Source organism: Lithobates pipiens, unplaced genomic scaffold (assembly GCF_037356315.1).
Source record: "Lithobates pipiens isolate NorthernLeopardFrog02 unplaced genomic scaffold, aLitPip1_a1.2 Scaffold_19, whole genome shotgun sequence".
Lineage (NCBI taxonomy): Eukaryota > Metazoa > Chordata > Amphibia > Anura > Ranidae > Lithobates > Lithobates pipiens.
In genome coordinates, this window is record NW_027507764.1 from 548,131,038 (window position 1) to 548,144,049 (window position 13,012).

General features: G+C 45.9%; 1 protein-coding gene across 1 annotated transcript in view; it reads left to right on the plus strand.

Moving 5' to 3' along the window:
- The window catches only part of MAL2 (mal, T cell differentiation protein 2), a 113,853-nt gene that overhangs the window by 530 nt on the left and 100,311 nt on the right, over positions 1–13,012 (plus strand). The window lies entirely within an intron of this gene.

Genomic DNA, 13,012 nt, shown 5'->3' on the forward strand with positions numbered 1-13,012 from the left:
GAACCCCTAGCAACCACTGGAGGAACCTTGGTTGAGCAACCTTGGATTAGATCATTAGAACATCCAGAAAGATAAATGACAGCTGATTATTGTTTGTACTGAGCTGTGTTAAAATAAGGATACCCCTATCAGGAAAAAAATGCAGGTTCGGGGCTCTGAGGATGCAACGTTTGGAAGAAAATGTTATGTTTTGGTTTCAAACTTGATGGGCACGGGCTCAATTTACAAAATGAATACAGTAGCATATGGCTTTATATATTTTTTTTAATAAAGTGAGCGTTATTTTCGGTTGAGTTTAAGGAGACTTGAAGAGTCACATGGGTAAAATTAAAGGTATATAAAGAAAGTGTCGCGCTAAATATAATAAATATGTGCAAAGAGAGAGTCTTTGTCCAAAATGTAAACTTATACTTATTTAACGGGTTGCCCCCATACTCTTTACATCAACTGTGTATATGTATGAATATTACACATGAATAAAAAAGAAAAAAAAGAAAATATAAATGATTATTTATCAAAGTCCTCCAATGAAGATTGGTTCAATGTCTGCACAAGGAACCATCAGCAATCCCCCTCAGCGTGAAGAGTAGTGACAAATATCTTCCAGAAAATCCAAATAGTGCACAGTACACCCTAATGTGAACACCGCCACCTGGAACAGATTTTAGGCTTACCGGACGCCAATGACCCAAGCGGACATACGCCCGAAGGGTCCAAACGGCTTTGGTTCAGAACGATTAGATGGCCTCCAGGGAATCATGAAGTGTAGAACTGGTTGATGCAGAAACTCCTCCAAAACCAAACCCGATGCCAAATATCCTCCAATCAATAGAACAGATCACACTCCACCAGACGATCTAACTCTCTTCATAGCGGTTACCGTACCTACTTTAGGTACGGTTCGAATGGTATGGAATTAATCCCCAGAAATACTCACCTACATCTTTCAACGATGTGGTGGTAACATCCCTTGCCAGGCCGCTTTTGGGAGACAGGTGTACAGACCTAGGAATTTAGGCCAGAGATTTCACCATTGCCCCCATAATGGGGGCAGTCAGGTGGGCAGACCTGGGGACCCAGCATTGAGATTTCACCATTACCCCCATAATGGGTGCAGTCAGGTGGGCAGACCTGGGGATCCAGCATAGAGATTTCACCATTGCCCCCATAATGGGTGCAGTCAGGTGGGCAGACCTGGGGACCCAGCATCGAGATTTCACCATTGCCCCCATAATGGGTGCAGTCAGGTGGGCAGACCTGGGGACCCAGCATCGAGATTTCACCATTACCCCCATAATGGACACATTAGGTGTGCAGACCTAGGAACCCAGCACAGAAATTTCACCAATACAGTCTCCAAGAATAAAGCACTGACAGGTGGTAACTCTTCTACAACAACCATAAAATGAAATATTTGTTTCTGGTGGAATGACTCTATAAGCACCCAGCTATATGATGAGGACATCTATGCTATTACATGCATCTTTCCTGATATTGAAGTTAGAATGATTGATGTTGTCCCTGTGTGTAGTATTTGAGATGTATTTTGTGACTTATGTATTCATGATCTGTTAGCAGGAGGTGGAACTACCATCAGGCCAATGAGTTAGATGGACCAAATATTAGACCCCTTTCACACTGAGGCAGTTTTCAGGCATTTTAGCACTAAAAATAACACCTGAAGCACCGCATCCTGGGAGCTTTTAATCCCTTTTTAATGCCTGCTGCCACCCTATAACAGTGGTAAAGCTTTGCTAAAATGAGTGGCACTTTACCGCTAAGGCTGACACCACCCCAGTGTGAAAGTAGCTTTACTGCTGACATCCCCAACTATTTTTCATCTATTAGCTGGTACAAATAAAAGCATCATTTTATAGCATTTCGTTTTTACAAGAGACTCTTATGGAAATGTGCCCAGACCTCTCTGAAGGCTTTTGCCCAGTAGTATGTCGAGATGAGCTTGGGCAGCCTTCAAACTCATTTCTATCCGAACATCAAAATCATCCTTTTTTTTTTTTTTTTTTTTTTTTTTTTTTTTTTTTTATGCAGTTTTGATGTTAAGATAGAAATGAGGCTGGAGAATGCCCAAGCTTATGTCTAGTAGTCTATGTAGAGTCTGTAGAGCCCATGCTGCCTCCACTAGCTCATGTCTAGTAGTCTATGTAGAGCCCTTGATTAAGGTTTACCTGTAGGTCCAAGAAATATCTCCTAAACCTATACAGTTTAGGAGATATTTACCCGAAGACAGCCACCGCTGTCTACGACGCATTCGCCGTAAACAGCGGCGCGCACTGGGCAGGCCACAGATCGCGGTGATATGCTGCTCGTGTCGGCTCCCATGTGCATGCGCGGGAGTGACGTCATCGCCGGAGCAGCAAGACCCGGAAGTCGCTCCGGGATACATGGCAGCGGCGAAGAGGAAGACGGAGGACCGCTTCGGGGGCTTCGTTCTCAGGTAAGTTATTCATTATGCCTTTTTGCCTTTACTTCCTCTTTAAAGACTAGGCTAGTGGTGTAGCTGGGGACTAAATTGTGGATGGCTTTGTACATAGTTGTTAGTATTTTAAATTGAATTCTTTGGCTGAGCGGAAGCCAGTGAAGGGATTGACAGAGAGGAGAAGCAGAGACAGAGCGATTTGGTAAGGTGAATGGGTCTGGCAGCAGCATTCATGATGGATTGAAGAGGTGATAGACTAGGTAGAGGTAAGCCAATGAGAAGGTAGTTACAGTAGTCCAAGGCGAGAGATGACCAGCGAGTGAATTAAGGGCTTTGTTGTGTCATTGGTTTGAAAGAGGCGTATTTTGGAGATGTTGAGGAGGTTGAGGCGGCAGGATTTGGACAGTGATTGGACATGGTGCTTAAAGGAGAGTTCAGAGTCCAGGACTACACCTAGAACCTTGGCATGTGGGGATGGGCTTATAGTTGTGCCATCGATTTTGACAGAGATCAGGGGAAGGGGCATATGGGGGAGGAAAACATTTATAAGTTCGGTTTTGGATAGATTGAGTTTGAGGAAGTGATGTGACATCCAGACTGATATATCTGATAGTAAGTTAGTGATACGTGAGGAGACAGAGGGAGTGAGATGAGGGATAGAGAAATAGGTCTGGGTGTCGTCAGCATAGAGGTGGTATTGGAAGCCATGGGAGGCTATCAGCTGACCCAGCGAGGAAGTTGTTATACCTGAAGGTTTCCACATGTACTGTCACTTTAAGGCTGGCTCCACCCTGTGGTGATGACAAGGGTCAAGGGGCATAGTAGCCATCTTAGAGCACATGTAAGGAAGCATAATAAGATTGAAAATAGGAGAGGTCCAAGAACAGAACCTTGGGGGCCCCCAACTGAGAAAGGAAGAGGAGAAGAGGAAGTAGAGCTGTAGGAAATGCTAATGCCCCATACACACGGTCGGAAATTCAGACGGAAAAAGTCTGATCGGATTATGTTGTTGGAAAATCCGATCGTGTGTTGGCTCCATCGGACTTTTTCTGTCGGAATTTCCAACGGAAAAAGTTTGAGAGCTGGATTTAAAAAAATTTCCGATCGTGTGTAGAGAATTCCGACGCACAAAGTGCCACGCATGCTCAGAAAAAAATTGGAGACGAAAGCTACTGGCCTCTACATAGTCCCATCGTACGTTCCGAACGTCGCCTCGTTCCGAACGATCGGATTTTCCGTCAACTTTGTGCGACCGTGTGTATGCAAGACTAGTTTTGGCCAAAATCCGACGGATTTTGTGGTCGGAATGTCCGACCGTGTGTATGGGGCATAAAGGTGAGATTGGATAAGTAGGAAGAGAACCAGCGAAGAGTGCAGTCATGGAGACCAAAAGGCGTGGAGTTTTTTGAGGAGGAGGGGTTCGTTTAGGAGTAGATGGTTTGTTAGTTTTAGGAGAGAAGTTTCTGTGGAGTTTTGAGGACAATATCCAGACTGAAGGGGATCAAGAAGGCTATTATTAGCAAGGTGGACGCTCAGTCGGTTGTAGACCAGACGTTCAAGGAATTTTGGATAAGAAGGAGAGCAAGGAGATGGGGTGTAGGTTGTTAAGATTGGATGGGTCCAGTGAGGGCTTTTTAAGTATGGGTCTGTCAAGTGCATGTTTTAGAGAGTTGGGGAAGATGCAAGAAAAGAGGCAGAGATTGAAGTTATGGGTTAGAGAATGTAGCATAGAGCCAGGGGGTGAACGTAGCATTTGTGAGGGAACAGGATCTAGAGGGTAGGTAGTAAGGTGGACATTAGCAAGTAGTTTAGCAACCTTGTCTATAGTGGTGGGGTTGAAAGAGGAAAGTAATGAAATATAAAGCGTGGAGGATATCGGAACAGTAGAGATCTCCTCACAAATTGTATCAATCTTCTGTTTGAAGTGATTGCCGATCTCCTGGGCAGTGAGTGAGTTGGCGGGTGGAGGCGGTGGAGGACGAAGTATAGAGTTGAAGGCAGAGAAGAGTTTATGGGGACGGGATGATAAGTTGCTAATGAGAGTGATAAAATAGGTCCGCTTGGCAGTGAGGAAGCTGGAATTGTATTTTTGGAGGGCAGATTTATATTGGTTGAAATCTCCAAAACTTAGTCTGTCGCCACAGGTGCTCGTGAGCACGACTACGTTTTTTCAGACTTCTAGTATCATCTGTTTGCCAAGGTTGAAGGGGTCGGGGCTGATTCTGTGTGTAGTGAGGAGTCTGTGGAGTGTAGAGCCCATGCTACCTGTGGTAGCTCATGTTTATAAGTCGGTAGAGTCCAATGTAGTGTGTGTAGAGTCCATACTGCCTCCACAAGCTCATGTCTAGAAATATAATGAGCCCATGCTGCCTTCAAAAGCTCATGTCTAGCATTCTGTATAATCTACTATAGAGTTTGTAGGGCCTCCACAAGCTCATATCTAGTGGATTGTAAAGTCCAATGTACTGTTTGTAGAGCCCATGATGTCTCCACAAGCTCATGTCTAGTAGTCTGTAGAGCCCATGCTACTTCCACAAGCTCATGGCTAGTAGTCTGTAGAACCCTATGTAGAGTCTGTAGAGCCCATGCTACTTCCACAAGCTCATGCTAGTAGTGTGTAGAACCCATGCTGCCTCCACTAGCTCATGTCTAGTAGTCTGTAGAACCCAATTAAGAGTCTGTAGAGCCCATGCTACTTCCACAAGCTCATGGCTAGTAGTCTGCAGGTTCCAATAGCATCTGCAGAGCCCATGCTGCCTCCACTAGCATATTTATGACTAACCAGATAATCATCATCTGATATTATTTGTGATAAAGGGAGTGGCTCTTTGACTTGCTTTATGAGCAAGGACAGCAGGATAGGCATACTGGGCAGAGAAAAGTGTGTCTTTTTATAAAAGGAAACGTTAGTATATAAATATACATATCCTGCTACTGGATTCTCATGATGTTATCTGTTATTATGGCAACGACATGACAGGCATATAAGAAGTTGGGTGAGCTGTAACAACATTTTTTAAACGGCACACACTTTTTGAAAAGCTGTTATGCTAGGCTATGCTGATTTAAACTGATCCATGGATAGAGCTATGCAAGTTGGCTAGTTACATTTTTTAAAATGTTACCTGGTTACATTACATTAAAGTTGGACTCCATTGTACAAAAACTTTTTTTATTTAAATGTATTCCTCAGCAGACACAAAGAATATAAATGTGCACCAAATGCCTTTGTAAACCCAGATATTACTTTGTAAAATTAGCAGTGACATCATCACTGGGCTGTGCAGAGCTGTTGGAGGGACCCAGCAGACTCCACCCACTACAGGGTGCCTGCTTAAAACTACAGAAGGGGTGAACACAAGACCAGTCACCCTGCACAAGGAGTGAGAGCAGCAGTGACTAGTCAGAAAAGTTTCAACCCAAATTACTGCACAGATCTGCATGAAATGCACAAAGCACACTAAGATTTAAATAGGGGATGCACATGTGTCTCCTATTTAGACATTATTTGCTTATCCTGGATTTAAGTTTTAAAGCTTGCCTCCAATTTTGAAGCTTAAATTTTGTGGGCCAGCGTGTTAAAAAAAAAAAATTAATACAACCTTCACTGTAAACCTCACCTCTGGTGTTACCCCTCCACACTTCAGCTTGATTCACACCTATGCATTTTTAATGCTTTTTGCATTTTGCAGATTTTCACTAGAGTCCATTTAACATGGTTTCCTATGGAACATGTTCTGTAGTGCAAACCTGCAAAATGCAAAAAGCACTAAAAATGCCATAGGTGTGAATCAGGCCTAAGAGCTATGCAATCCTCTAATGCCGTGTACACGCAACCGGACTTTGACAGCAAAGGTCAGACGGAACGAATCCGCCAGACAATTCGATTGTGTGTGGGCTTCATTAGATTTAGAACATGTTTCAAATCTTTCCGACGGACTTAAGTCCAGTTGAAAAATCCGTTCGTCTGGCGAAAACCAAAGCTAGGGCAGCTATTGGCTACTGGCTATGAACTTCCTTATTCTAGTCCGGTCGTACGTCATCACTTTCAAATCCGTCGGACTTTGGTGTGATTGTGTGTGGCCAAGTCCGTTTGTTTGGAAAGTCTGTCGGAAGTCCGTCGGACCTAGTCTGCCGGAAAGTCCGGTCGTGTGTACACGGCATTAGGGTACTCTTTTTGGGTTGCATGATGACCACATCATCCAATTAGCATCCTGTGCACCTAGGCTGTCATGGACACGCCCCCTATCAGTATGTCACCTCGCTGCCATGGACTGGAAGTACTAATGAATAGAATGGTACTCACACATGGTTACATCCATGAGTATAACGCCATTATATGCCTCAGCTGGAGGAGAAGAGAAAAGTCTGATGATGTCACATGAGCTACCATAAATCTGCTAGGGTTAAGGTATTTATTCAAGTATATTGCACGTCCTAATCTCTCCACTGGCATAAAAAACTGAGGAAAGTTAAAAAATATCGCTGAACCCATAGGGTTATCTCACTGGTATTGCTATCTTAAAGTGTCAATATTGACGTAAAATAATCTGGTTCCCGGACAGGCAGCTTCTACACCCCAGAGGATCCCCGCCGTCTCTTTTGCTTGTGGGTAATATAACTAAAATGGAAATTGAAGCACCACACCAGTACTTGAAGAGGTGTTGTACTCAATTGGTTAATCTTATTTAATTCACTTAGGACCATAGATGCTCAAATGACCATAAAAAAAATAATTATGCCGTAATTACCTTTTTTATTACCTTTTTATGCCGCGTACACACGATTAAACAATCGGGTGGAAAAGTCCGGCAAACTCAAGTCCGCCGGACAATCCCCCCGTGTGTAGCCTCCGGCAGACTTTTTTGACCCAAAAGTACGGCGGACTTAGAAAGTAGTTTTGCACTCCAATCTTCCCGCCGGACTCGCATTTCGGCGGACAATCCGGCCGTGCGTATGCCAATCCGCCGTACTTTTGAAATGAACGGACTTTTCCCGCCCTGAGAAAAGTCTGCTAATTTCGAGCGGGTCTCCAGGTAGGCTGGGCCTGCGAAGGATGCGTCGCTGGCCCCGCCACCTGGTATGGACTTAAAGGGGAACCCCAACACCGGAAAAATCGGCATGGGGGGCCCCCCCCAGGTCCACATCAGACCCTTGTCCCAGCACGCTACCCGGCCGGCCAGGAAAGGGGGGGACGAGCGAGCGCCCCCCCCCCTTCTGAGCCGTACCAGGCCGCGTGCCCTCAACATGGGGGGATGCCTTGGGGAAGGGGGGGCCGCACAGCCTCCCCACCCCAAAGCACCTTGTCCCCATGTTGATGAGGACAAGGGCCTCTTCCCGACAACCCTGGCCGTTGGTTGTCGGGGTCTGCGGGTGGGGGGCTTATCGGAATCCGGGAGCCCCCTTTAATAAGGGGGCCCCCGGATACCGGCCCCTCACCCTATGTGAATGAGTATGGGGTACAATGTACCCCTACCCATTCACCTGTAAAATAAAGTACAAAAAAACACAACACATATAAGTCGCCGCGCATCGCGTCGGAGCCATTGTGAGCGGAGGATGCGACGAGTCAACATCTGAAGAGAAAAAGAGAAGAACAGAAGGCGGCGGCGACAGCGGCGACAGAAGACAGGGCCACCGCCTGTAAAAGAGCTATAAGATAAGCCCCCCGCCCACAGACCCCAACAACCAACGGCCAGGGTTGTCGGGAAGAGGCCCTTGTCCTCATCAACATGGGGACAAGGTGCTTTGGGGTGGGTGGGTAACTGCACCCACTTCCGGGATAGCTGTCTGCGGAAAGGGGCGTAGATTACGCCCCTTTCCGCAACTGCCCGCCCCTTTGCGCAAGTGCCCCGCTGCCTGCTGGGAAACACACAGTTCCCAGAGGCAGCGGGGACCGTCCGGATTGCGCCGCGCGGCTCGCGCATGCGCAGTAGGGAACCGGGAAATGAAGCCGAAAGGCTCCATTTCCTGATTCCCATACCCAAGATGGCGGCGGCAGGACCCGACAGACGACCTAACGATCGGCTTCGGGTGCCGACATCACGGGCGCGCTGGACAGGTAAGTGTCACTATTTTAAAAGTCAGCAGCTGCAGTATTTGTAGCTGCTGGCTTTTAAAAAAAAACAAAAAAAACGCGGAGTCCCGGTGGACTCCCGCTTTAAGTCCATACCAGGTGGCGGGGCCAGCGACGTCTCCTTTGCGGGCCCCGCCTACATGGAGACCTGCTTGAAATGAGAGGACTTTCCTCCGCGTGTGTGGGCGAGTCCGTTCATTTCAAAAGTAGGGCGGATAGTACGGCGGACTTAGTACGCCGTATTAGTCCGCTGTAAAAGTGCCGTGTGTGGGCAAGTAGCCCGTTGGGAAAGTCCGACGGACAGTCTGGCGGGAAGTCCGCCAGACTAAGTCCTTCGGATAGTCCGCTACGTGTGTACGCGGCATTAGGAGTAATTCATTTCCTGACTTCCGGGCTCTCCTTCCGTGGGAGTAGGCGTGTTTATCGCCTTTCCCCGGCCTCGCAAAGACCCCTGGGAGCTTTGTTAGAGTCTTCCCAGGAATCAGTGGGGGTCTCGTGATCTCGTCTCGTGAGATTTCGGAACCAAGACGCCGGTCACGTGACATTTTGCGGCGCTCCTCGTTGCTATCAATGAGCATTCGCGGGATCGAGTGGTGAATGCTGGGAGCACAGCATCACCGCATCCCGGAACTAAATGCTTGTGGGCTTCAAATGCCCACAAGCAAAATGGAAACAGCCGGGAGGAAATTTTAAAACTTTGAATTGCGCAAGAAATCAGCAAGCCGGGGCATTATAAAACCACAAAAAGTGAGTACTACAATTACATTAAAGCGGGAGTCCGCCGGGACTCCGCGTTTTTTTTTTTTTTGTTTTTTTTTTTTAAAGCCAGCAGCTACAAATACTGCAGCTGCTGACTTTTAAAATAGTGACACTTACCTGTCCAGCGCGCCAGCGATGTCGGCACCCGAACCCGATCTCTAGATCGGTACTCGGGTGCTGCCGCCGCCATCTTGGGTATGGGAATCAGGAAATGGAGCCTTTCGGCTTAATTTCCCGGTTCCCTACTGCGCATGCGCGAGTAGCGCTGCGCAATAAGGACGGTCCCCGCTGCCTCTGGGATCTGTGTGTTTCCCAGCAGTCAGCGGGGCACTTGCGGAAGGGGGCGGGCACTTGCGGAAAGGGGCGTAATCTACGCCCCTTTCCGCAGAGAGCTATCCCGGAAGTGGGTGCAGTTACCTGGATTATCCAGGTAACTGCACCCCCCCTCCCCCCTGAAAGGTGCCAATTGTGGCGCCGGAGGGGGGGAGGATTCCGATGAGCGGAAGGTCCATTTTAGGGTGGACCTCCGCTTTAACCACTTCCCGACCAGCGCACAACGATGTACGTCGACAGAATGGCACGGGCAGTCATATTGGCGTACAGGTACGTCCAATATTCAATGCTGCCCTGCCATCGGGAGCGCGCCGCGGACTCGATCGCCGCGGGCATCCCCGCGATCGTCTCACGGAGAGGCCGAATGGAGAAAATGCCGTGTAAACAGCATTTTTCCATTCTGCCTAGCAACTAGTGACGCTGATCTCTGCTCCATGTGATTGGAGCAGAGATCAGTGTTCACTAAATGAAAGCCCAACCCCCCCACAGTTAGTAACACACCCCTAGGAACACTTAACCCCTTCACTGCCAGTGTCATTTACACAGGAATCACTGCATTTATATAGCAGTGATTACTGTATAAATGACAATGGTCCCAAAAATGTGTCAAAAATGTCCAATGGGTACCCCACAATGTCGCAGTCACAAAATTATTAATAAAAATGCTATAAAACTATCCCCTATTTTGTAAACGCTATAACTTTTGCACAAACCAATCAATAATCGCTTATTGCAATTTTTTTTACCAAAAATATGTAGAAGAATACGTATCGGCCTAAACTGAGGGAAAAAAATGTTTTTTTATATATTTTTGGGGGATATTTATTATAACAAAAAGTAAAAAATAATGTGTTTTTTTTTCAAAATTGTCGCTCTATTTTTGTTTATAGCGCAAAAAATAAAAACCGCAGGGGTGATCAAATACCACCAAAAGAAAGCTCTATTTGTGGGAAAAAAAGGACGTCAATTTTGTTTGGGAGCCACGTCGCACGACCGCGCAATTGTCAGTTAAAGCGACGCAGTGCCGAATCGCAAAAAGTGGTCTGGTCTTTGACCAGTAAAATGGTCCGGTCTGCAAGTGGTTAAGAATGCATTGCAACGACACAGGAAAAAAAAACGATTGGTCAGCGGAATCCCGCTTTAAGAGGTTGTGATACCACTATATTCTAATAAGAATTGGGGACAATCCAAAGAGTAGCAATTGTCCAAAAATAGTCCCTTCATCAGGGCTTTATTGGAAACAATGTGAATAGACTATAGGTGAACTGGACCTTAAAAGTCATTTCTTTTGTGTTTACAAGCAGAGGTGTTATCAGTTGGGTTGACATCCAGAGTTGACAAGGCCTATAGTCTTCAGCAGTCGTGTGACCATGATGTCACTTTTTGTTTTAAAGCCCAGGACTTTGGATGGGGGAAGCTGCTGCGATGCATCACTGTATGTTTTGAACCTGTAGGCCCCAGGATTTCAAGTCGCAGGTGCTTGCAGCATTTCCCACTGGCCGTAGACATAGCCTGTAATTTTACTGGCTGCCGACGGGACCTTGCAAATATTTTGTGTCAGTATTTCTACAACAGAAACGCTACCACCATTTTAAGAGTCTGTGGTTAACATTTTCTCTTATTTGAAACATTCTATAACTTACTGATGATTCTAAATGTACCGGGAGCTGTAGATATCGTCATTTCTAGAATGGGTTCTCTGAGACCTTGGAATGATTTTGAGGGTCCCACCAGGGTTAAAAGCTTGGGAAAGGCTGGGTTAAGCTGCATCTCCAGAATTATGCTGTGATAAGTCATGTTTGAAATGAAAGAGGTGCAGAATGTTTGTCTTGGAAGAGTGGAGAGGATTGTGATGTAAACCGATACTGTGGGTGCCAGAACTGAAGAGTGTTGTGCACTGTATAATCTGCCGTATTGTACTCTTATAATCGGCTGTTTGTGAGTATCCTTGATTCAATCCACATAACACCTTAGAATAAAGTTCATCTACTTCTCCTACCGGTAACACAATGAAGAGAGATCAGACTATGATGGTTGGCTGGTTGCCTTAAGTCGCGTACACACGATCGGATTTTCCAACGGGAAATGGATGTGAGCTTGTTGGCGGTAAGTCCGACCGTGTGTACGCTCCATAGGACATTTGTTGACGGACTTTCTGCCAACAAATGTTGGCTAGCATGCGCTCAGATTTTCTGCCAACAAATGTGTGTTGTCAGACTTTCCGATCACGTGTACACCAGTGTTAATTTAGTCGACTAAAATGACTAAAACATTTTAGTCGACTAAATGAATACTATTTTAGTCTACTAAAATACGACTAAAACTAAAACAATTGAGATGACTAAAATGCGACTAAAACTAAAATGGAATTTTAGCCAAAAGACTAAAATGGGACTAAATCTAACGCCGCGTACACACGACTGGACTTTCCAGCAAACCAAGTCTTCCCGACGGACTTTCCGAACGAACGGACTTGGCCACACACGAACGGACTAAGTACGCTCGAAGTCCGTTTTGTTTTGAACGTGATGATGTAAATGGGACTAAACAAGGAAGTTCAATAGCCAGTAGCCAATAGCTGCCCTTGCGTCGCATTTGGTCCGTCGGACCAGCACACAGATGAACAGTTTTCCCGATTTGAGTCCGTCGGATAGATTTGAAACATGTTCTATTTCTAGGTCCATTGGATTTTGTATATTTTTGGAAAAACGATCGGACTAGCCCACACACGATCGGATTGTCTGATGGACTGATCCCGCCGGACCTTGTGTGTACGCAGCATAAAATGCAATTTTAGTCAAAAGACTAAGACTAAAACTAAATTGAAATTTGGCTTCAAAATTAACACTGGTTGGCAGTGCATGTTCATACCTCAATACCATAAATAATAACCTATTCGATTTTTCACTCCAGCAGTATATGAGTTTGGAAATTGTCTGGCTTTTTTTCCTTAGTTTAAACCTGTTTATCCAGCCAGTAACACACTTCCTGTCTGCACTCTGGCTGGACAAGCAATGGAGATACCTTTAGAAAGCAGCATTGTCATCCTGAGGAGAGCATAGTGTTAGATCCAGTAGCTGGTTTAGGATCCAACAAACACATTAAGCCCCAGTTCACACTGATGTGATTCGGGAAACGCAGCGATTCCTGGGCGTCTCTCACGCATCGCATAGCAATTGCACTATGTTCATGTGATCTGCTGCGGTTGTGAATTATAAGTTAAAGACACCCCAAAAGCAGCTCACAAAGTGCATTGCGTTTGCCTGAACCAGATCACATGGGTATGAACGCAAATGAGATCCGGGTCCAGCGCAAACAAACAAAAAAAAAACAAAAGCTGCCTGCACCTTTTTCATATGGATACGGTGCAATTTAAGCCATACAAATCATATGGGCTCAAATAGCAC